General features: G+C 43.5%; 1 protein-coding gene across 1 annotated transcript in view; it reads left to right on the top strand.

Moving 5' to 3' along the window:
* Positions 1-735: 735 nt before the first annotated feature.
* Positions 736-25,101, top strand: part of Map3k13 (mitogen-activated protein kinase kinase kinase 13) — a 161,515-nt gene continuing 137,149 nt past the window's right edge. Inside the window, exons 1-2 of the mRNA XM_048453824.3 lie at positions 736-840; positions 2,185-2,310. The gene's annotated coding sequence lies outside the window, so the exon portion shown is untranslated. The remainder of the gene's footprint in view (positions 841-2,184; positions 2,311-25,101) is intronic.

The following is a 25,101-nucleotide window of genomic DNA, read 5'->3' as shown; positions in this document are numbered from 1 at the left end:
CATGCCTTGTCCACGGTAGTACATTAGAGTCTGCTTGCTTTCTACAACTCGGGTCAGGAATTTGTTCCTATTCAGCCAGAACAGAGCTTCCCTCATTTCTGGGTCAATATGAGGTTTGACACCTCGTTATTGATGAGTGTGTCCACTAGGATTCAAATTGGTTCACACACATACACACACACACACACACACACACACACACACACACACACACACACGTTATATCCAGTTCCAAAGGGGAAGGTAGCCAGTATCATCAGCTCACCACTGAAAAGTAGTCCCAGGCTTTCATCCACGCGTGTTTCAAGAACAAGAGTGTATCATTGGGGGAAAAAAGTTAACAGTTAATGTTCATTGTAGTATGCTAGAACTTTCTATGCACTATCTCAAGTAACAACAGTCCCAGGTTGTGTGGGTACTAGTGGCTTTTACAGTTGGGTCAGGTTCACAGAGGTAAAGTAAGTAACTTGCCAATATAACACCAACACCCTCAGAGGTGAACCGGGCAGCATCGCAGTCAGCAAACGCAATCTTAGAGGCCGACACCCAGTAGGGACATCTGAAAGCCTCAAGGGTCTTGCGATTTCGTTCAGACTGCCGCAAATGTGGATTGGAGCGGTGAATTTCAGCATGGAAGACCGTCTATAGAAAACAGAGCCTGGGTCTTGTAGACCCGGGAGACCAAAAAACCGCGGCGAGGCTGAAGGTGCCGGAAGTGACGTCACACGCGGAAGTGGCGGAGGCGGCGCCTGCGCCCTGGGGCGGGTGTCCGGCGCCGTCGGGCGACGGCTGTGAGAGCGAGGCTAGCGGATTCGGCTTCGGGCCGAGAACCTTGAAGAAGTAAGTCTTCTTCTGCGGGTGCTGGCGACGTGGCGCCTGGGGCAGCTGAGGCGCGCTCAGCCAGGCTCGCTGCCCACGACTCAGCCTGAGACGGTGGCACACGCCGGCAGGGAAGGGTTGGTACCCGAGTGAAAGCGCGACTGGCGCGGCCGCCGAGCGCATCCCTGGTGTCCGCATCATTCAGCCTCTGAATGCACTCGCGACTCCCGTTTTCTTTGCTTGCCCCCTCCCAGCCCTACGACGCGGGTGTGGAGGAAAACCAGGGCGCGCTTGTTTTTTAAAGTTAGTGAAATCTACAGAAGGGTCCCAATCTCTTGGTGGAGAGGATAAGGCGTTTATCTGGCTTCCTGCGGCCACCTTTAGTTTTCTGGGAAGAACTTCCTGGGATGCGATCCCAGGGAGGTTATCGAATAATAAATAAGCTGCTGTTGTCGCACCGTGCTGGTAGTTGATGTTATAAATGCTTTCTTTTTCTTCAAGAGTTCTTACGTTAGCAACCAACATTTGAAAGGCAAATGAGGGTTACAACGAATATAAAGCTAATTCACATGCTGCGTTTATAGACACAAGGAGAGCTTGTGGCAGCTCTCCCCCTACCCCCCTCCCCGCCAAAAAAAATCCAAACCCTTGAAAATTAAAGTGTTTCCTTTATTAAAAACGCCCTTAAATGTAATGAGTTAGTATGCATCCCACAAAAGCAAGTCCTGTAACCACTTTGGGCTATCGAATGGAATACAGTGCAGGTGACACATTGTGCTATGTAATCAGATTGCGACAAGAGTCGCCCACCACCTACCTGCAGTCCCAGTGACGTGGCTGTGCATTGGCTATCCAGTGAAAAGCAGATCTTGAAGGGTTCCCAGATGTGTCATTAGATTGGGTAGGATGGGGTAGGAGACCATGGATTTATGTGGCATGGTTGTGTTTGACGTAAGAAACTAGTCAGCATCTTTAGATTTTAAACCTAAGCTTTTCTTCCAGTCCATCGAAAACTCTAAAAGTAAACACGTAAATGCCTTTTTACAGTAAACTTTGTGTTTGTCCACATTTCGATTTTTTCCCGGTCCCTAGGTGGGACTGGGGGAATCCGCTCACCCCATTGTACATGTTGTTACTCTGCCACCATGATAGAATGCATGTAATTATGTTAAAAAGGCATCTAAATTTTGAGCTCTTCTGGGTCAATATTATTGTTTATGTATAGTCTTGGCCACTTAAACAATGTTCAGAGTCATGTCCGCCAAACTGCATAGCTAAGTGTTCAGAGGACGTAGCTGCTGTCCATAATGAATTAGACCCAAGTGGCAACCTAGATATGTATATTGACATTTTTGAGGTTTTTAGTTTTGCAGAACCCTGCTACCTATGGACTCTGAAATGAGCTTCATGTAAAGAAACCCCCGACGTGTTCACGAACAAAACATGAGTCAGTTTGTGTTGTGGCATTCACATCCTCACACTTCGGGAGAGGTGAGTTGTTGGCTGTGTTTTATATTAGGTGACAAATTAGTATAGCCCTGGTTGAGCTGAAGAAATTCCAAGAAGGCAGGAAGACTTAGGGCCTACATCTCTGTTTTTAAAATCAGCATCTTCCGAGGAGGGACATGCTTTGTTTGTATGACACAGTGTGACCGTTTCTCTGTTGAGATCAGGAACGAAAGAGAAGAAACCTGGTATACTGTGGAATCTTTCTTTTGGGGGATTCTCTTTCCCTGCTTCCATAGTCTGGTAGGATTGGCCTGTGGTTACTATGTTAAAATAAGGGGCCAAATACTCATCATTTAGAGTATTCTAAATGTGGTATTCAGGCTTGTCTATGAAAGCCTGAATTCATGTGGTATTCAGGCTTGTCTATGAAATAGTGCATATCTCAAATCTCTTGAGTGCCTAGGGTTATGCAAGAGAAACAATGTCTTTTTTCTCTTATCTTACCTTTTTTAACCTTATTTATGTAGTTTCTTTTCCTTTTTCTCATCCCATTTTTTTAAGATTTATTTATTTATTATGTATACAACATTTCTTTCATGTATGCTTTCATGCCAGAAGAGGGCGCCAGATCTCATTATAGATGGCTGTGAGCCACCATGTGGTTACTGGGAATTGAACTCAGGACCTCTGGAAGAGCAGTCAGAGCTCTTAACCTCTGAGCCATCTCTCCAGCCCTCATCCCATTTTTTTGTTCTCTCAGTCTTTTCTCTTTCTGTCCGGGGCCATGTAAGGGTTCCTTTTCTCCCTTCACTCCTCCTGCTCCCTCCTCCTTTTTTCCTGTCTCCATTTTCCTCATTTGTTACTCTGCTCCTAACTCTGTAACATTGTTTGGCGTCCTCTAATCACTGAGCATTTACTTTATGGGTATTTTCTTGTCTCCTTTTTGGATGTGCTGGTTTCTTGTTTGCATTTGCTTCATTCTGCTAACAGGTGCTACTTGTAATAATTCACCTCGCACACAGAATTGTATTTGCACACAAATCTCTGCATATGATGATGTATCACAACGTTGTTTGATATGAAAAATAGTGACACCTAGAAATAAGCAATGCTACAGTGGAGGTTTGGTTAAATACGTACCTTCATGCACGTAACATTCACAGCTGACGTAGTGATGGCTGGATCCAGGGGTGCATATGTGGAAGAATCTGCTGAGGTCCACTGTTAATGAGAAAAGCACTGGGGAACTGTGTGTGCAGCTTGCTTTCACTTGTGGTTTTAAGTGACACATGTCTGCATACACACATGCACGTGCATGCACACACACATGCGTATGCATAAGGTTTCTTCAAACCTAAGCAAAGAACTTGGACTAGATGTGTAAAGTGGGAAGAATGGTTAGGTGTTCCCCTTTGTACTTGGATCCCCCCCCCCCAACAGATGGGTGTTTTTAGAGCACTGTGAAGCAAACAGCAAAGCTGTGGTCAGTTTGCTGAACATAGGAGCCCATCATGCCCTCTAAGACTGACTTTCTTTCCCGCAGCGCTGTTAGGACTGGGGTTATAGAGCGCTCTATTCCTTTTTCAGGGTTGCAGGGAGGGTTTGGTGACATTATGTAGTTTCAACTTTCTCATCGGATTGTTGCTATTATGAATACATGCTGCAGAATTCAGTACTTGTGAACAGTGCCTGGCACATCTGACCTCTGAAATGGCTGCTCTTACCTTTGCTCTCTGGGTCGGCTCCTTTCCTTTGCTAGGGTTCTTTGGGTGGCTCAGTGTCACTGAATTCCCAGGATGGGGTTTGTTTCATTTGGGTGCCCTGCACCGTGGTAGTACTAAGGGTCAAACCCATGCCCCTACATTGTTCTGGGCTTGGACTCTTCCTTTCTCTGGATCTGTACTCTTTAAACAAATCTTATAGTTCTGTCTCATTTGCTCTTTCTTAAATTGAAAAAATTCATTTTATGTATATAAATGTTTTATCTGCAGCTATATCTGTGTACTAAACATGTGTGCCTGGTGCCAGTGGAGGCCAGAGGAGGAGCCGGATGCCCTGGAACTAGAGTTACAGACATTGCAAGCCACCATGTGGCTTGTCTAGAAGAGCAGCCAGTGCTCCACGTTCTCCATGACGTTTAGAACTGTTTTAAGACATTGAAGAGAATGACTTGTTCTTGCTCGGTAACATCAGTAAGCCAGAAAGAAAATTCAGAGGACCGTGTATAGGTGGTCTTGTTCTGTGTATTTGAATTGACTAATTACCTTGAATTCAACAGATATGTCTGGTGATTTTTATTTCTCCAGATTCTTTGTTTTTCAGATTTTTGTTGTAGGACATTTAGAATATTAGCTTTATTGCATTACAGTGGGATTGGGGGAATTTACTAAGAATGTAAAAATACATTCTTTATTGCATTAGTGAAACTTAGTTTGAGAGTGGGTGATACAAACTACATAGGTATCACTACACTGGCTGTGGATCTTGTTAAAGATCCAGTGAAAGTCATTCAATCTAGGTAGAGTTTAAGTTACAATTAATGGACTAGAACAGGTCTTAATTTGCTAGGTATTTAAGGTTTCTGTTTATTTGTGGCGCAGGGGATCAAACTGTGGGATTGTAGGTGCTGAGCATGTGCTTATATTACTGAGACGCACACCCAGCTATGGCTGGGATTTTGTTTATCTAAAATAAAGTCGGGTTATCCTCTGTTCTCAGACTCCTGAATAGTTGGGGCTATAGGCCTGTTTGTCTGTTTTTTGCTTTGCATTGCTTTAAGATTTATTTACTTCTGTTAATTTTATGTGTGGGTGTTTTTCCCCTGCATGTGTGTCTGTGTACCATGTACACGAATTACCTGCAGAGGTCAAAAGAGGTCAAGCGACAGATCGATTAAGACTGTAGTTACAGTGGTTGTGGGCCACCATGTAGGTGCTGGGAATCAAGCCCAGGTCCTCTGGATGAGCAGCCTGTGCTAAGGCCTGAGCCATCTCTGCAGCCTTAGAACTGTGTTTTATATTATTAGCATAATTGTTTGCATTTTGCATGCAGTTGTCTCCATTAAATGATATTTTTTTTCCCTTAAGGTCTTTGAGATTAATCGTTGTTGTCTTTATCTTACTCTCTTCTGTTGTGGGAGGAAGGGTTTAGCTCACAGGTCTGGTTATGGCCTGTTACAGTGGAGAAGTCGGTCAGAAGGAGAGAGCGGGGAGCACATGCATCACAGAGCTCAACTTGCTCCCTCTGCTGTAGACATTCCTCTGCTTAGGGCACAGTGCCTCCTGCAGTGGGTGGGGCTCCTCCCTTCAGTTAAATATAATCTAGGTAACCCTCTGTGACATGCCAAGAGGCCCATCTCCTGCATGGTTTTAGCTGTGTCAGCTGACAGCACTGCCCCTCACAGTCTGTGGACAGTCACAGGCAGGACATCTGGAGTAGCAGTCTGGTTTTGCTGAAGGGGGGAAAAAAAGATTGAATCCTGTGGTGGATTGCTTCCCTGAGTCAAGAAGCAAAATGCTGCAGATTACATATAGAAATAAAGGAGATGACCATGAACATAAGCGTTTCCTAAAGAGAGCATACAATTGATAAAGATACGTTAGTTTATGTATTTAGTCTCTCTCTCTCTGTCACATACATACACACACACACACACATGCACACTCGCTTTCACCCCCCCCCCACTCCCAACCCCCCCACTCTTCTGGAAAGCCAGAATTCCAAATACAAAGTTACTAAAAGTCAGCCATTTTAAGGCTTCAGACCCAGGCCTGTACTGGCCTAATTCATGATTTTGAGAGTAGCTTAAAGAATTTTAGAACTTTTAGGATTATTCCAAAGGTTCAAGTGACCCGAAGGTAGACAAATCCTGAGAATAGAGGATTCAAGCCAGTGGTTCTCACCCTGTGGGTCGTGACCTGTTTGGCAAACTCTATCTCCTAAAAACATTTACATTAGGATTCATAATAGTAGCAAAACTAGGGCTGGAGATATGGCTCAGAGGTTAAGAGCACTGGCTGCTCTTCCAGAGGTCCTGAGTTCAATTCCCAGCAACCACATGGTGGCTCACAGCCATCTGGTGCCCTCTTCTGGCCTGCAGGCATACATGGAGGCAGAATGTTGTATACATAATAAATAAATAAATCTTTTAAAAAATAGTAGCAAAACTACAGTTATGAAGTAGCAATGAAAATAACTATGGTCGGGGTCACCACATGAGAAGCCATATTAAAGGGAAGCAGCATTAGGAAGGTTGAGAACCACTGCTTCAACTTTAACAGATTATTGGACTGGTTCGGGGGGACAGAGAGCTCAGTGAGTAGACAGGGTTTAAGAGTCCGTTTTTTGGTCTTGGAAAAGGGCGAGAAAAAAAGCTCAGTTAAGGTAGGCAAGACGGCTTTCCTACCCTTTCAGCCATGTATGACCACGCTTCAGTAGACCTTGCTAGCCTATAAAGCATAAACAGACAAAACTGGTTTAATTAGTAGATGCACTTTAAAGCTTAAGAGAACTTTTTAAATTTTTTAATTGTTTTGCTTATAGAAAGGAATGCCCTGGTGTGGTAGCATGGGGGGCCAGCACTGTTTTTTGTTTGGTTGTTATACAGTTGGTTGGTTTTATCCATAAGATAAAAAGTCTCAGAAGAGCTGAAGGAATTTAGGAAGGACATTTGTTCTCTGCCCACTTTAAATCCAGGATTAATTCTGAATGAAAGAAGACATAGACTCAGGTGGTAGACTGTGCTGTGCTTGAGAAGCAGTGAGCTCAGGTGATTAGGGTGCCCAGCCCGAGTCTGAATGTCAGGAAGGTGGTAGAGGAAGTTGCATTGTACGGGAGAGGGTACACTAGATTATTTTGAAGGCCTTTTTTAAATTCTAAAAGTTTTAGCTATGGCATAGTAAACTGATTTATTACAGATACATACTGTTCCTGTTGAATTAGTAATAATATGTAATGTGTGTGTGTGTGTGTGTGTGTGTGTGTGTGTGTAGGCACATGCGTGTGTGCGCGTGAGCATGTGCATATGGTTGATGGCAGGATATGCTCCTCAATCGCTTCTCACCTTACTTTTTCAGACAGGATCTCTCACTGAATCTGGAGCTCACAGTTTGGACTAGGCTGACTGGCCTGAAAGCCCCCAGGATCCTCCTGTTTCCACTCTTGGTACTAACTAGGGTTACAGATTCGATGTAACATATGGCTTTTACATGAGCCCAGTGGCCTTCATGTTTCTTACATTGCTATAAACAAGAACCAAAGAAATAGCACTTTCCAGAAGGTATTTTGTTCTGTGGCCACAAGCCTGGATTAGAGGGAAACATAAGCTCAGTATGGACGTTTTGACTTGGGTCTTTTGTTGTAGCCTATTAAAACATTGAATCAATAATGGGAAAGTGAGGATTAACTATTAAGAAACGTATGTGAGGTTAGAGAGGTGTAGTGAGGAGCTGCGGACAGGCCTGCTTTTCATCCCGCCCGGCTCCCGCATTGCTAGCTTAGCCCCAGAAATAACAACACACAAATTGTATTCATTTAAACACTGCCTGGCCCATTATCTCTAGAGAGTTAGTTACTGGCTAACTCTCACATCTTGATTAACTCATTTCTAATAATCTGTGTAGCACCACAAAGTAGTGGCTTACCGGGAAACATTCAGCATGTCTGACCTGGTGGCTGACTCCATGGCGTCTGCCTCATAGCCCTCTTCCCAGCATTCTGTTCTGTTTACTCCGCCTACCTAATTTTCTGTCCTATCAAAGGGCCAATGCAGTCTCTTTATTAACCAATGAAAATAACACATAGACAAAAAGCCCACCTACATCATTTCCCCTTTTTCTATTTAAACAAAAAAGAAAGGCTTTCACTTTAACACAGTAAAATTACATATAACAAAACAGTTATTGAGTAAGAATTACAGTTACAATATTTATATCTGTTTTATCTTTATCATAATAATGGAAAACTATAACTATAACTAACCATTCTTCAACTCCATCAAAGACTCCAGAAGGTTATATTATTACCTAAGTAAACAAGAAGTAAGCAACTTCCAAAACTCTAGAAATGACAGAGACATCTCGCTGCCTGGACAGTCACCCAAAGTTCCTCTGTACCATTGGGGGCATCCATCTTCAGCCTTCAGGCCCATAGTATCCATCAGACTTTTCCATGAAGCAGGAAATTTCAAAGACAGTTCAGTCACTATCTGTTGTGTCCTGCAGAATGTCTCGCAGACTCTTTCATGAATCAGGAACCACAAAAGATCATCTCACCTTTAGGCAAGTTCACAGTCCTCTCTCTGCAGGTTCTCTGTGTCCAGTTTATACAACAGTCCAGGCAAGAGCAGTTTCTTGCCCAAATGGCTAAACAACTCCATAAGGAGCCTCTTAGATGCCCATCTTCCTCTTGAAGTAGATTGGTGCTGCTAGGAGCAGATGTATCTCATTGTCATGAAAATCCCTAAGTTATTAAAACATTAAATGCCATGTTCTGTAGTCTTTGAAAGATATGAAGAATGCCTATCTGAAATATATCTATGCACATCTAGAAAATCAAACTAACATTACTACAAGCTTGACTATTATTGACGATTATCCATTAACAACCTATACTTCCTAATTATACATTACATTTTTAAAATGAACTACACAATCACAATACCTTAATCAAGATCAGAAATACATATACATATAACAAAATTGACCTTAAAATCCATACCAAAGCAAATTATTCATATCTATATCATATCCCCTTTTAAATGTAAAAGAACATTTATAAGCAATATTTGGGAATATGGGTGCAGTTATTTCTCTCCAAACTGCTTCATGCTGTATAGGGGTGCTGTTAATTAGATCTTTTATGGTGTATCCTGTGTGAAGTAATTTTTTTGAGGGTGTTCACAGCAACCTTTCAGGAGGGTGTGGTCTGTCATTGGGATAGAAGCAATCCACAGGGTCTCATCCTCTGTGAAAACAAAAGAAGAATCTCTTTTCCAAAGTATCATATCCTTAGATCCAAATTCTGAAGTCATAATACCCTTATAATAATATACATGGTGGTTTAGCCTAGCAGCCCATACAATGTAATTTCTCTCTGTATTTAGCTCCTTCAGTCAGAAAATTTAAAGAAAACACAATATACAGAATCCAAACTCTCTGTGAATTTTCCATTTTTACATGGCTTATTTTTATTTATTTATTTTAATCTATAACTATCTGTACTCTTTACCCTTTTTTTAAGGCATTAACTTTATTCTCTATATTCTTTTTCTTCTCTCTCCCAAGCCTACGTACAGTTGTCCAATACTGTGACCCATCTAGAGCTCTTTTAGGTCTGAATTTGTACTGTTGTGAATCTGTAATTCTTTACTGTCCAGGAGCACTTTTGTTTTGCATTTTTAAATCACTAAGCACTTAATAATCCAAGCTGTGACATTCCTAGGTCAAAAACAGGTGCTGCCTGCTTGCCCTGCCCAGCCCAACATGGCGGAGCTGCTCATGCCTCTGAGCCTTGCACACTGCACCGCTAGCATGGCAGAGGCGCTTGTGCCTCTGAGCCGCAGCACACAATGACCCCCTTTTAGGCACACAGTGAGTCTAGTTGCCATCAAACAAATCATAGCACTTTACTCCAAATGCTGCATTCAAAAGCTCTGTCTCCCACAGGAGCCAGACAGAGATTGCAATGGCAACACAGCCTAGAAACTGGTGTTTCAAAACAGCCACTTTCTAGTAGACCTGATCCCACTGCTTACTCAGGCAGGAAGAGCTGAGCCACAGGCATGGTCTCAGTTACTTTGTTCCCGACCCCAAGTGGGCACACAAATGTCCAGGCCCAGAAATACTCCATACCCGGAGTTTGCACCGGTGGCAGGGCCCAGGAAGCTGCGTTTTAAAATGACGCAGCTTTTTTTCTGCTGCTGTTGCTGAATCAGGAAATCTCTCTACAGCACGTCCTAGCAAACAGCAAAAAGCTGTGTTAAACTCTCTTTCCCTTTTTTTTTTTAAAGCCCTCTCAGGTTTTCAAGTGGATTTAGTTACCACGTTGGAGCGCTACTCTGTTGAAGGAACAGCGGGCCGCTTCCCGCCACCCGGATTCCGGCTAGCTTTACACTCGAAATAATTACATGGAAACTGTATTCTTTTAAACACTGCCTGGCCCATTATCTCTAGAGAGTTAGTTACTGGCTAACTCTCACATCTTGATTAACCCATTTCTAATAATTTGTGTAGCACCACAAAGTGGTGGCTTACTGGGAAAGATTCAGTATGTCTGACCTGGTGGCTGGCTCCATGGCATCTGCCTCATAGCCCTCTTCCCAGCATTCTGTTCTGTTTACTCTGCCTACCTAATTTTCTGTCCTATCAAAGGGCCAAGGCAGTCTCTTTATTAGCCAATGAAAATAACACATAGACAGAAAGCCCACCTACATCAGAGAGGTATATGCTCAGCACGTGCAAAGCCCTGAGTCCAGTCTGCTACAGACTGTGTGTGTGTGTGTGTGTGTGTGTGTGTGTGTGTGTGTGTGTGTGATAGTGTGTGTACGTGCTGGACATTAGATTACATACCCTGCGAAACTGGTCTTGAGAAAGGAGCCCTGAAAGTTAAAGGCTTCCTCCACCACTGCCTCTTCCAGAACTTCCGAGCTACAGAACTGGAGGGTCAGATGGTCTTTCTGACTCTTCGTTCATTGACCGGCAATTAAGAGAAGACATGTAGAGCAGGATATTTCCAGTGTGTCTCATATAGGAAGAGTAAATATTGCTTCCAGTTTTATATGGAGAAATGTGTGCAGCTGGTAATTAGATAAAATATGTTTTTTTTCCTTGTGTGTTGCCGGCACAGTTTTCCAGTCTAATCTTAATCCTAGTGCCTTTCTGCACACTTCAATTACTTAGAAAGTCGTCATTCCATGTCCCTTCATACTTGTGAGTAAGAAATTAATAGTATCAATGATATTTGGTTTAATTGAAGTATTTTGTGTTTCATACAAAAGAGAAAGCCATGTAGCCTGGTTATTCTGACATTTTTAGAAAGCTTATTGATTGGTTCAGCTGTGGCTTACTAGAAAAACTATGCTAAATGTCCTACTTTGTTTTTTTGTTTTGTTTTTTTGTTTTTTCGAGACATTGTTTCTCTGTATCTTTGGAGCCTATTCTGGAACTAGCTCTTGTAGACCAGGCTGGCCTCGAACTCACAGAGATCCACCTGCCTCTGCCTCCCGAGTGCTGGGATTAAAGGCTTGTGTTGCCACTGCCCGACTCATAAATATCCTACTTTCAGGATTTTATTTTATTATATTTATTTTGACTGTGTGTGCATGTATGTATATGTGTGTATGCGTGTATGTACATGTGTGTGTGTACATGCATGTGTGTGCGGCACCCAGCTTTCATGTGAGTGTGGGGGACCTGAACTTGGCTTCTCATGCTAACACACCAAGCATTTACCTACAGAGCCATCTCTGCATCCATTTCTTCAGTGCACTGAAGTGCTTTACTGACGTCTTGGAACCGTTTGTTTAAATTTAACAGAAGGCTGTTCAAAGTGCTGGTTCTCTCCTTATACAAATTACATAAGTGCGTATAATCCTAGTGATGTAAATATTTGTCCAGACATGTGAAATGTGGATCCTAGCTATTTGCTTCCTAGTCGTGGCCGAGCTTGGACTGGTAGGGATAGAACAGACCGCATGGGCTCCCGAACCTGTTAGGTGTATGAGGAAAGCTGTGGCTGTGTTGACTTTTTGTGGTTCCTTGGCTCCTCCCCTAAACCAGAAACTGACACAGACCTTTATAACCTTGCATGCAGAAAATACCCGTGGAAAAGCCCGCGAAACAAGAATTGGATGTGGCTATCCCTGGTCTGCAGCTTCAGTCCTCATGAATCTAATCTGCCGTTAGCCTTTTGTCTTTTCTATTTTTTAAATATTCTAAAGTCCCTCGTTCAGATCTAACCCTGCATCCGTATCTGTTGTGGTCACCTGCACTTCTTGGTTGGTTTTCTATGTTTACTCTCTCCTCTTCTAATCTCACTGCATTTAGAGTAAAATGTAGTTGTAATCTTTTAGGTCCCCTGATTTAAATTCTTGATGTTTTATTGCCTTTAGAATCCAACCCCAGATGTTTAGTTCATTAAGCAACCGCTGAAATGATCTTCCAGTCCCCTGTACCATCCTTTTTTCCTTCGTGTCTCTGGTGGTTTGAATGAGAAATGTTCCCATAGTTTCAGGCATTAGAACACTTGGTACTCATTTGGCAGCCCTGTTTAGGAGGTGCAGCCTGGCCTGAAGAAGTGTGTCGCTGGGGGAAGCATTTGGGCCCCATCCTAAGGCCCCATCCTCCATCCTCCATCCTCCCTCCAGTTTGCCCTCTGCTTTGGACAGCGGTTGAGATGTGAGCTTTACTTCCCTGCCCTGCTGCCTTGCCTGCTGCTTGCTGTCATGCTCCTCCTCCGTGATGGACTCTTACCCCTTTGGAATCGTAAGCCCAAATACACTCTTTGTTTTATCAGAGCCTTTTAGTCTTGTGGTTTGTGACAGCAACAGGAAAGTAACTAATACAGCATCCTAGCTGTTTATTGAACGTATCCTGCCAATCTCTCTCCAAATACTCTTTCTTAAAAGAAGCCTTCTCTCCCCATCATTGTTTACCCAGTTGTTTTTTTTTTTTCACAAGTCGAATCATTTGCTCACTCACTCGTGTGTTAATCATACCTACCCCAGCAGGCTGCCTTGATGAAGCTTCATCTACTGCTGTTTGCCCAGGGCTGGGGAATGCCTAGCAGGTAGTAGAGCCTGGTAAGCTTTTCTTAACCAATTCTTCCTACATCTACAGTTGTCATGCAGATGCTTGACTACTAACTTCTTCTAGCTCATTTAACTTCCTCTGCTCAGAACCCTGAGTGCCACCTCATTCCACACATAAATCTAAAATGTTAACAATAGTTCCTTAGGGCCTAACCTGCTCAGTCACCGCTATCGGGTAATATTTTGTAGTTCATTTGTGACAGACTGCTTGTCATGGCCAGTGTTGATAGTGTGATGGATCCAGACTCTGCTAGGACGCAAGCTGCTGGGCACAGCTGTCAGGAATTATCTTGTTTAGGTTACTGGAGTAGGAGGACCCACCCTATGGGCAGGTTCATTTCATGGACTTGTGTCCTGGACTTCAGGAGAAGAAGTGTTCCTCGCCCTGCCCTTCCTGGCAGTGGATGCAGTGTGACGAGCTTTTGTGCTCCTGAATCCTTGACTACCTTGGCACAGTGGCCCACACTCCGGAACTGTGAGCTACTGTACACCGCTCTTCCTTAGGTCGCTGTTGTGGGTGTTCATGACAGCGACAGGAATAGTAACTAAGAAAGGTGCTACTGAGAAGTGGGGCCTTTGATGGGGTAAACTTGAACATGTTGCTCATAGGCCTTTGTGGGAAGAAGGTGGACGAGTTCAGAACTTGGGGCAAGAAAAAGCCCTTTGAATATTGTAGGCAGAACGTCATGGGTCATTATGCTGGGAGCTCGGGAGACAGGAATGACAAGAGCAGTATGGACGGTGAAGTCATGTGACTTCAGAGGAGAACAGATCGTAGTCATTGGCTTGGGGCCGTTCCCGTGGCCTTTTGCCAGAAATCTGGCTTCATTGTGCATACATCCTGAGGACTTGAGTCAAGCAGAATTTAAAGGGAGTAGACTCATTTGTTTGGCAGAGAAAAGTCTCACGACAGGATAGCAGTCAGGCTGGTGCTGGGAAAGCAGTCGAGATCAGCACTGAGGAGAAAGCTGTGCTGCACTGCTTAATAGGAAAGGCCCTGAAGGCAGAGTCCTACCGTAAAATGGAGAAGCTGATGTCCACGTTATGAACATACAAACCCAGTCAGAGGATGAAGGCCTCAGCTGAGTGGGCTCTTGTCTCTCAGAGTCAGCGCACAGAATCTGGTACAGCTGTGCTCCTGGGAGCCAGGCTGTGTCTTCAGCTAGCAGTACTTGGCATTGTTTTCCACCTGGTCTTTTGAAATCAATGAGAGATACAAGATTGAGGGATTTTGAATTTTTGCTCCACATTTTATTTAAAAGGGCAGTCGAGGCCAGGCCGCGTGTGGAAAAGTCAGAGTCCCCACGGTGCGAAGCTGTGAAGGTGAAGTCTCAGTCGTAATGTTGATGGCAGAACCGTGGGACACCCGCCAAGGAAAACTGCATCCATGGAGTGGATGACTCAGAGAAGTTGTGGGTGCCTAAGGCAGTATCCCCGGAGGGATGGGGCTGTCTAATCCCTTTGGAGCCCAGAAGATCCCATCACAAGCTAAAGATGCCAGACATGGTGCTGCAGTGTGGTGTTTTCTCGGTTGGGTTTAGCCTTGCATTGGTGTGATAATTCCTTGCCTTGCCTCTGTTCCTCCCTTTTGGTGTAGGATTTTTACTCGTGTCATTTTATGTTGAAAGTATGTAACTTGTTTTTTATTTTCTAGGAACTCACAGTTGAGAGGTTGCCTCAAATCTCAAGTAAGACTTTGGACTTTGAACAGTGTTGGAATTGTTAAACACTATGGGAACCTTTGACGCTGTATTGAACATATTTCTGCATTCTAAGATGGCAATGAGGGCTGGGAGGAAAACTCAGAAAGTATTGCTTTTCCTTTTGACCAGTTTGATCTCCAAGACCAACTTGTTGAAGGAGAGAATCAACTCCTGGAACTTGTCCTCTGACCTTTATATGTGTGTTGTGGAGCATACATACACCACATGTACACACACACACACAGAGAGAGTAAATGTAATAAAAAAATTTTAAGCAGATGGTCATGAAATTCTGGAAAGAAGGGATGAAAGGTCCATGGCTTCAGATTGATGTGTTTGGGTGTCAAGGTGACAGGATGGAGTTGTGGCTAGTGTTGATAGTCAGCTTGATAGGAACTAGAATCTCCCAGGACACAAGCCACTAGGCACATCTGTTAGGATTATCTTAAGTTACTGGAGGTAGGAGTACCCACCCTAAAAGTGTCCAGCATCATCATGGGCTTTCATCCTGGACTTCACGAAAAGAAGAAAGTGGGCAGAGTGCCTGCTCTCCTGACTGTGGACGCAGTGTGATGGGCTGCTCAAGCTCCTGAAGTCTTGACTACTTGGCACAACGGACCACACTCTGGAACTGTGAGCTACTGTGCACCCTTCCTTCCTTAGGTCACTGTTATTGGGATGCTCATCACAGCAACAAGTGACCAGGACCCTGGCCCAGGCATCTCCTCTAGAAATGCCAGAGCTCTTCTGCTCTTCAAAGCATTAGGGCCTCTGTGTTTGAGATTCCTTACATGTGAGGTGCTCTTATCTTAGATATCTGTGTGCATTGACCATCCATCTTCTTCATGGCCTTCAGGTCTTTCACTGTGCCTTCTCTAACCATCTTTTTGTTTTTTTGTTTTTTGGGTTTTTTTTTTTTTATTTTGAGGCAGGATTTCTCTGTAGTTTTGGAACCTGTCCTGGAACTAGCTCTTGTAGACCAGACTGGCCTTGAACTCACAGAGATCCACCAGCCTCTGCCTCCCAAATGCTGGGATTAAAGGTGTGCACCACCGCCTCCTGGCTCCAACTCTAGCCATGTTATTTTAACAGCACAGAATTTCTATTCCTTCTTTGCTCTGTTATCCATGCATTCATCTCAGATTGACGTCCTCTTCACTAGTGTTTCCCCAGGACTGTGAACAGTGGGTGACACAAAGAGACACTCAGAACATGTCTGTTAGGCGGGTGCATTTAGCCTGTACTAACAGGTATGTATGTAAGACAGTGAGGTCTGGGGCATGAACTGAGGTTCTTTTATTTAAAAATTGCTTTGAAGAATAGGTTTAATTTATATTCTGCTTTGTACTAAAAAATAGTTGAAGTAGCTGTAGTCCAGTATTGAGAAGACATATGCAGAGACCAAAACAAAGAGAATGTACTAGAACTTTAAACTGGGTAATGTTAATATGCAGAAGGTCCACACAATGGCAAAAGGCAGGTTGTACATTTGAGTCATTGAAAGTTATTTTGCTCAGATATGGCTGTATTGGAATCATGAGCCTCGTTCTGTGGGACAGGTCACAGGTACTTGAGTCCAGAACCCTAAAAACCTATTTTCTAGGAGGACACTTGAAATTTCTCTCCTAGAAATAGCTTCCTGTGCTAAGTCCCTGCAGGTCTGTTCATGGTCATAGCTTGCTGCACCTGAGAGCTAGCTGTCACCAGAACCAGCAGCTTCTGATATCATGTCTAAACATTTGTGGAGTTGATGCAAACTTGGTGATTGGATATATTTGAAAGTCCTTTGTCAAAGATTTTAACCAGTACACGAATTGCCAGCTCTTACTGTTCCAGCCATGAGGAGGACAAGAGTCTAGAAGTTGTCCCTGCCTGCCTTTTGAGGAGGACAGTTGTCACCTTGTGTATAGGTTCTTACATGTTAGTAACTGCGCTGGGGAGGAGTGCGAGAGAAGGTCAGTTAGGTTTCACTAATGCAGTAATCAAATTGTGTGATAGTTTGTGTGTGAGTGTGGATTCCATGAGACATTGCACTTAGAGTACACATCTTCTTGTTCATGGTAAGTACATTTCCTTTGTCCGTTTTACCAGTGAGTGTGAGAATGGTGAGAGCCACAGGCCAGAGACAGGGAGGGACATAGATGGACTACAGACCGTATTCCCTAAGCAAAACTGATAGCTGGAGACAAAAGATGATGCTCTTTAGCTATGTAGTAATTAATAGAACAGTATGTTATGATGTTTTCTTTTCACCTTGCACTTTTGTTTCTCTGATGTGGAGATGAATAGTACCTTTTGAAGTCAGGTTGTCTATACCGCATCATTTTTCAGAATTGAAAGAGCAGAACTGTGGTGGTTTGAACAAAAATGGCCCCCAAAGGGAGGGTCACTATTAGGAGTGTGGCTTTGTTGGAGTAGGTGTGGTCTTGTTGAAGAAAGTGTATCACCGGAGGTGAGCTTTAATATCTCATACATGCTCAAGCCACACCTAGTGACATAGACCACTTCCTGTTACCTGTATGCAAGATGTAGAACTCAGCACCATGTCTACCTACACACCACCATGTCCCACTATGATGAAAATGGACTGAACTTCTCTGAACTGTAAGCCAGCCCAATTAAATGTTTTTCTTTATAAGAGTTGCCATGGTCATGTTGTCTCTTCATAGCAACAGAAACCCTAACTAAGACAAGAACTAAGAACAGGATTAAAGTAATGAGAGAAAAAATATGGGAATGTCCATAATACAACGTTATACTCCACATTTGAAGGAACAGATATAAGAGATAAATGTGCACATCATAAAATTATTACATTGTTAAAATAAGCAACACACATAGGGAAACTTGGCCAAAAGCATTAACAATATGTTATGTTGCCTGTAGTCAATAAGAACTCCTTTAGAAAGTTGAGACTATCCTGCTATTTGACAACTTTGTATTCAGTTTTGATTTCAAGGGATGAAGCATTTTCATTTTGACATTTGATGACTAATAAGAAAATCTGAGGACGGGCAGATGCATCAGTATAAAAATAACACTAAGAATATCATATATTTTAGCATACGTAATGTAGAAGCGGATCTTATTTCCAGTGAAAGTGTTGACGTAGCAGAAAGAAAATACCCCACCACGGGTTTGCTGACATAAGTTCTGACTTATAGTAAGGACAAAAGTATTCCAAAGCTCCTAACTTAGTATTTTCCAGATGGTGTTAACTCCGAGTATCCAGCAGAATGAGCGCCTGCTAACCTAGAAGGGCTCTGTAGTGATGTAACTTTGCAAAACATTGCATTTGGTTTTTCTTTTTTGGAAAAGTATGATAACATAACTACTTTGTCCAAATGAGTGTAGCTAAAATGTTCTTTTGGTTCACACATCTGTTAATAACCTTTAGACCAGCATATAGAACTGACCTGGTCAGCCATTACCCTTCCCTGGAAACATCCTTTATTTGGCCTTCAGGATGTCTCTCATTCTAGTGTTTTTTGCTCCCACCTTAATTCCTTAGTATCCACATATTAGGGTATCTTAGAACTCGGTCCCGTGTGTTCTTGTTTTCTGTCTCCATCTCTTAGAAATCTGTAATCTGGGCTGGAGAGATGGCTCAGTGGTTAAGAGCACTGACTGCTTTTCCAAAGGACCTTTGTCTAATTCCCAACACCCACATGGCAGCTCAAAACTGTCTGTAGTTCCAGTTCCAGGGGAATCTGACACCATTACATAGACATACATGCAGGCAAAACACCAACACACATAAAAATTAAAAATCTGTAATCCTTTCTCTTGGTGATTTCAACTTTTATGGCTCTATAATACTGACTTCCATAGTTTTGTCTCCAGCCTGCACCTCTCCTCAACACCCTAGACTTATGCATACAACTACACAAAAATCACTAGAAAGAAGAGTCAGAGGAGAACCCAGAGGTAAGGCACACTGAAGACCAACTCAAGAGTATTTCCAGGAAAGGGCAATGACCGATGAGGTCAGTTCTGTACACTGTGTGTCTAATGTGCCTCTCAAACTTTTAATATGTTCAAATTTGAGTTCATAATCTTTGTTCCTATCAAAATTCTCTTCAGTTTCCCCAACTCACTAACAGACAGCTCCATAGTTCCCAGTCTTTAAACTTTGAGTTACCTTTGCATCTGATGGTTTAGAAAGTCCCACTGACCATAGCTGGGTGTGGGAGCACACATCTTTTATTTATTTAGAAGGCTTTTAGAATTTATTTTATATCTTGGCCACAGTTTCCCCTCTCCCTTCTCCCCTCTTTCCCTCCCCATACCTCTCTTGTGCTCCTTGCCCCAGTCTGCTCCTGTTTCTGCTCAGAAAGGATCAGGCTTTCCTTGGGTATCAACAAAGCATAGCATATCAGGTTGCAGTAGAACTAAGGACCTCCTTTTGTATTAGCTGAGCAAGGCAAATCAGTATGAAGAATGGGTTCCCAAGAGCCAACCAAAGCATTAGGGACAGCCCCTGCTCCACTGTTAGAAGTCCCACTGATAGACCAAGGTACATAACTGCCACATTTATGCAGAGGGCCTAGGTCTGTCCCATGCAGCCTCACTAGTTGTCGGTTCAGACTGCGAATCCCTATGAGCCAGATTCGTTGTTTCTGTGGGTTTTCTTGTGATGTCCTTAACCCCTCTGACTCCTGTAATCCTTTCTCTCTTCAGCAGGATTCCCTAAGCTCGGCCTAATGTTTGGCCGTGCGTCTCTGTATCTGTTTCCATCAGTGACTGGATGAAGGCTCTCTGATGACATTTGTGGTGGTCACCAATCTGATCACAGGGGATGGCTAGTTCAGGCTACATATCCACTATTGCTAGGAGTCTTGGTTAGGGTCACCGTTGTAGATTCTTAGTAGCTTCCCTTGCATCAGGCTTCTATCTGACACCTTTAATCCCAGCACTTAGAGGCAGAGGCAGGTTGATCTCTGGTTCGAGACCATCCTGGTCTATAGAGTGAGTTCCACAACAGCCAGGGCTGCACAGAAAATAAAAAAAAAAGTCTTGAAAAATTAGAAAAAAAAATTCTCATTGACTCAACCCTGAATACATCAGACTCTGGCCATCACCTCCCTTGCGCTTGCCTACTAATGTTTCTTCCTTTGCCATTTCAGCCTTCTAAAGCAGCCAAGTGCCCTGATGAGAGAAGGCCATGCTGTCACTGTGAAGAGGGCTCCCTTGACCACTCCCCCTGGTTCACTTGTCTTGGCTACTGAACCCTCTTTCTGTCACAAGGCTTTTCCCGATGCTGTTCCCTGTTCTCAGATGTGGCTCCCTCATTCTATGGGCTCTAATCCTTTGCTCTTTCAGGTCAGGGCTCAAGTCACTTCCTCGGTGAAGTCTAGGCCAGCCTGCTTCCCTTAGCCTCCCTCCCACCACCGTGCATAGCGTTGATCTAGGAAGGGTCCTTTCTCGTTCCTGGAGGGAGGTTCTGCTTAGGATAGTGCTCTGGGTGGTATATCTTGTAGGATTTTGAATTTCTCTTCCCAGCATCTCTGATCTATAATGCTTCTGTAGAGAAATCCCCTGATGGTGTTGAAGACCTCCTGTGTACATGGCAGAGTGATTTTCTCTTGACACAGATTTTTGTCTTTGACTTTGGCAGTTAAGTTGCAGTATTTCCTTGTGTAGGCTTCTTTGGGTTCATTCGTGGGAACACTTTGACCTCGCTCAATTTATATTTGTAGGGCCAGTGGGATGGCTTAGTGGGTAAAGATGCAGCTGCAAAGCCTGGTGACCGAGGTTCAGTCCCCAGGACCTATGCAGTAGAAGGAGAGCTGTTCTCCGGTCTTTTCACGTGTGCACCATGACACATGTGCCCCCTATTACACACAATAAATAAAAGTGTAATGAAAATGGAGAGGCCCATTTCCTTCCACTCAGTTGGCAAAGTCTGAATTATGATTGCTGTGTGTGTGTGTGTGTGTGTGTGTGTGTGTGTGTGTTGGCCACCATGATGGCATCTCAGTCCCTCAAGTGTCACTTTTATGAAGTGCTTTTTCTTTGTGTTCCTTCTACTCAGTGATCTTAAATGGTCATTTAAGTTTGCTGAGTTGTTTGATCAAAGACAAGGTTGAAAACCCAGTTTCTATGTTCTCCAGTTCTGTAATTCTTGTTTGGTTCTCTTAGGTGATTTCTGTCACTTTCATTGTGTTCTCTGCATCATTTCTCTGATTTCCTTCGGCTGTTTTGTGTGGTTTCTGGTAGTGCCTTGACTTGCTTTATACAGTTTCTGTTCTTCCTCTGAATTCTTGGACTTTTATGTTGTTGGGTTGTTTTATTGTTAGTTTTATTTTGCACATGTTCTTACTGTGTAGCCCAGGCTGGTTCCTGCTCATGGCAGTCCTCCGCCTCAGCCTGCCCACGTGCCGAGTTTACAGAAGGGAAGTGCCTTGCCTGGCTAGGTCTGATTCCTTTGGTTCCTATGACATTCCCCCCTCCCCCAGTATTTGTTTCTCAAATAGACATACCAAGAAAACGAAGTAACAGCCTTCTTTCCCAGCTTCATACGGAGAGGACCTTCTCCCATCAGCCTAGGTAGTTCTGGGAGCTCAAATCTTTATGGTGTGTGTTCTCTGGGCTGCATGTATGAAATTTCCCAAGTGGAGAGCTTACTTTTCAGGAACTTGTAAGGGTCCCTTGCTCCCTCTGGTGTGAGCCTTTGGCGCTGCAGGCTCTCTGGTGCTCTAGTAGTACTTATCACTTCCCTGGTGTCCAAAAATGCCGAGTTCTGTCAGCACTTCAGTCAGGCTTGATAGAAAATAGTCACTCAAGACCCCTGAAAAGATGTGAAGTTAAACATATGTTCTTCTTTTTCCTTCCCCTCACAAGGAAGAAGCTATGTAGTTCCCACTTCCAACCACGCTGCCTTGGCATCTGTCTACACGGTCAGGTATGTGTCAGGTGCCTGCCTGGCCATGGAGGTTCAAATAGGCAGCCCCACCAGCAGGCGAGCCGTTAGATATGTGTTCCACTCTGAGTTAGGTGTGACTCTCAATTGGATATAGTTGGGCTGGCCCAGAGGAAGGAGATCTGTCAGGTGAAATAAAATGCTTTTCCCACCTGTGACTGTGTTTAACTTTGGGCTTATGGCTGAGGTTTCACGTTGCAGAGAACAACCTCATATACTTCAGATGCAGCTACAGGCTCCAAGTTGTTCAGCTGAGCAGCTGCCACAAACCCCTCCACGGATTCAGTTGGTTTACTAGAGTCCCCACAGACCCAGGGACAGACCTATGGATAACTGTAAACAGTGCTAGTGGGTAAGGAGAAACACAGGAGCAGGTAATGAGAACTTCCACCACTGGGCTGTTAGAACATTCCTTGGAGTTTTACAACAGCTCTATTACCTAGTTATGATTAATTGCCTTGTTGGTTTATTTAACAGTAAGCCCCAATACCCTCCCATGTCTAATCTTGTCTCACAGTCTTTGTAGTGATGGGTTTGCATTGGCCAGCATATTAAAATACAAATTATATTCATCACTTTAAGATTTCAAGGATTTTTAGGAAAGAATTATAAATTTTATATATCAGGGTTTTTGTTTGTTTTGCTAAGTAGCTGAGAATAGGGGAGTAGAAGTAAAGGTGAGAAATCTTAGAAAATGGTTTGATTACCTGTTTTTTCCTCTTTGTCCCAGTTATTAATTTTTAATCTTCTCTTCTTTTGAAAGATCAGAGTTGCACGTGTTTGTGAAGTTAGTATCCCATTGTTCCTCAGTAAGCTGCAGGCCGTGTTAGAAGGAGACACTTAGGACCGGGGCAAGAAGGACGGCTGGCTTTCCAGTCAGCCTGCAATTAGTGTGACGTCATGCTTGGCAAAATACAGAGTCACAACAATTTAGAGATATTTATTTCCTCTTCTAGAGTCTGCACATTTCATTCATTGAAATAGACCACATGTTCGGGGGATCTGAGCATAAGTTTTAGAGACAGAAAAGGGCTTGAAGAAAGTAGCAACAAGGTAGCTGGGTGGGCGCTGGTCGCACACTCCTTTAATCCCAGCAGGGGCAGGAGGATCTCTGTGAGTTTGAGGCCAGCCTGGCCTACAGAGTTCCAGGACAGCTAAAGCCACACAGAGGCTCTGTCTCGGAAAACCACCACCAACTACAAAAAAGAAAGCAGTGACAAGATTGGTTATGTCCTTGAAAGCTGGGACAGGAGACAGAAGAGCAGAAAAATCACTGTTACCAGGTCTCCTCTTTCCAGGAGGTGGAAGGGTGGATGCAGAGGAAACTAAATCCCACCATTGTAACTGACCTCTTGGGGAAGTCCTTATTCTTCAGAAGGTCAGAGAAATGACTCAGTTTCAACTTTACTGGGTTGAACTTCAGCTTGAGTGACTCCATTTTGATTTTAGCCTTGTGTTTTGGGTCCCAGTATAGGAGCTTAGCCCTGAAACTAGCCTTCAAAAGTTTCTATTTAATATGTCATTGCTTCAGAAATTTTCCTAAGAACCTATAATAGGACTAGGGTGTAGCTCAATTGGTAGAGTATTTGCCGAGCAGGCTCAAGGTCATGGAACCCATCCCTGGCTTGGCCTACATTCAGAGTGGTGAAGTACACTGTCACCCCAGCTCTCAGGAGACAGAGGCAGGAGGATCAGTAGTTGAAGGGCATCACCAGCTCCAAAGGGAGTTCAGGCCAGACTAGACTATGTGAGACCCTGCCTCAAAAACATTACAAGGGCTGGAGAGATGACTAAGTGGTTAAGAGCGCTGGCTGCTCTTGCAGACATCCTAGGTTTGTCTCCAGGACCCATGACATGGGACTTATAACCATTCTTAGCTCCAGTTCCTAGGGATCTGATATCTGTTTTTTGACTCTGCATACACTAGGTGTGCACATACACACATGCACACATGTCTCAGGGTTTCTATTGCTGTGAAGAGAAACCATGACCACGGCAGCTCTTATAAAGGAAAACATTTAGTTGGGGGACTCGCTTACAGTTTGGAGGTTAAGTCCATTGTCATCATGGTGGGAAGCATGGTGTCGGAGAAGGAGCTGGGAGTTCTACATATGGGTTGGCAGGCAACAGGAAGAGAAAGACACCTTCTGGGCCTGACTTGATCATTAGAAACCTCAAAGCCCACTCACTTCCAGTGACTGACTTCCTCCAACAAGGCCACACCTACTCCAACAAGGCCACTCCTCCTGATAGAGTCTATGGAGGCTGTTTTCATCCAAACCACCACAATACATACAGGCAAAATACTCATAAAAATAATTTTTTTAAATAGATATATTTAATTAAAAAATTTTTAACTGTTAAGCCATCTTGCCATCCCCTTTAAAAATTTTACAAAATTAAAAAACAATTATAAAACTTATGACCTGTGTAATGGATGGCAGCCACTGTTCTAAAGTAATACTGAGAGTCTCTAGTACAAGTTATTTCTAAGCATATGGCCCCTCTCCTGCATTTCCCAATTCCTATGTGTTTTTGTCTCAATTTAAGAAACACCAATAAACTCAGACTGTAAAATGTTACTTTTTTTTTTTCTTAACTCTGAAAACAGTGTTGGAAAGAAAAGTGAATTTCTGGGCTACAATTCCAGGGTGATGCTTACTGTATGATGTTGACCTGAGGTTTCTGTCCTGCCCACTCCTCGTTCTGCCTGGTTCCCACAGTCATTAAGTCCCAAAGAAATCACACAGAGGTCTACATTAATCATAAACTGATTGGCCCAGTAGCTCAGGCTTCTTATTAACTCTTACATTTACATTAGCCCATTATTCTTGTCTGTGTTAGCCACATGGCTCAGTACCTTTTCAGCAGCATAGTCACATCTTGCTTCTTCTGTGTCTGGACAGTACTGCAGAGGGAGCTTCCCTCTTCCCAGAATTCTCCTGTTCACATTGACCCGCCTCTATTTCCTGTTTCGTTGTCCCGCCTATACTTCCTGTCTTGCTACTGGCCAATCAGCATTTATTTAAAACATAATTGACAGAATATAGACAATTGTCTCGTACCAGTATGAGAGCAGTGGCGCCATGGTGTGGCTGGTGTGGCTGGATGATGTGTGGGGAGAGACGTGCACTCTGCTGATTTTCAATGGTATTGAGATCAGCTCGAATTGACTCACACAGCAAAGAACAGGTTCCATGACAACCTCACAGCAGTTCCCAAAGGCCTTTTCTACACTGATAGATATTTTAGAAATTCTTAAATAAAAACAGAGGTTTCGTATCATCCAGGTTTTTGGTAGTTACACTATAGTGACAGGATTCAGGTATGAATTCCAATCCTCACTTCAGCATAGTGTATTCCATTTTGAAAACAGGCCTGTCAGAGTGGTGGAAGCCATA

Source organism: Myodes glareolus, chromosome 2, assembly GCF_982192425.1.
Source record: "Myodes glareolus chromosome 2, mMyoGla1.1, whole genome shotgun sequence".
NCBI classification, from domain to species: domain Eukaryota; kingdom Metazoa; phylum Chordata; class Mammalia; order Rodentia; family Cricetidae; genus Myodes; species Myodes glareolus.
The sequence above is the reverse complement of the archived record's forward strand: the minus strand, read 5'-3'. Positions and strand labels throughout refer to the sequence as shown.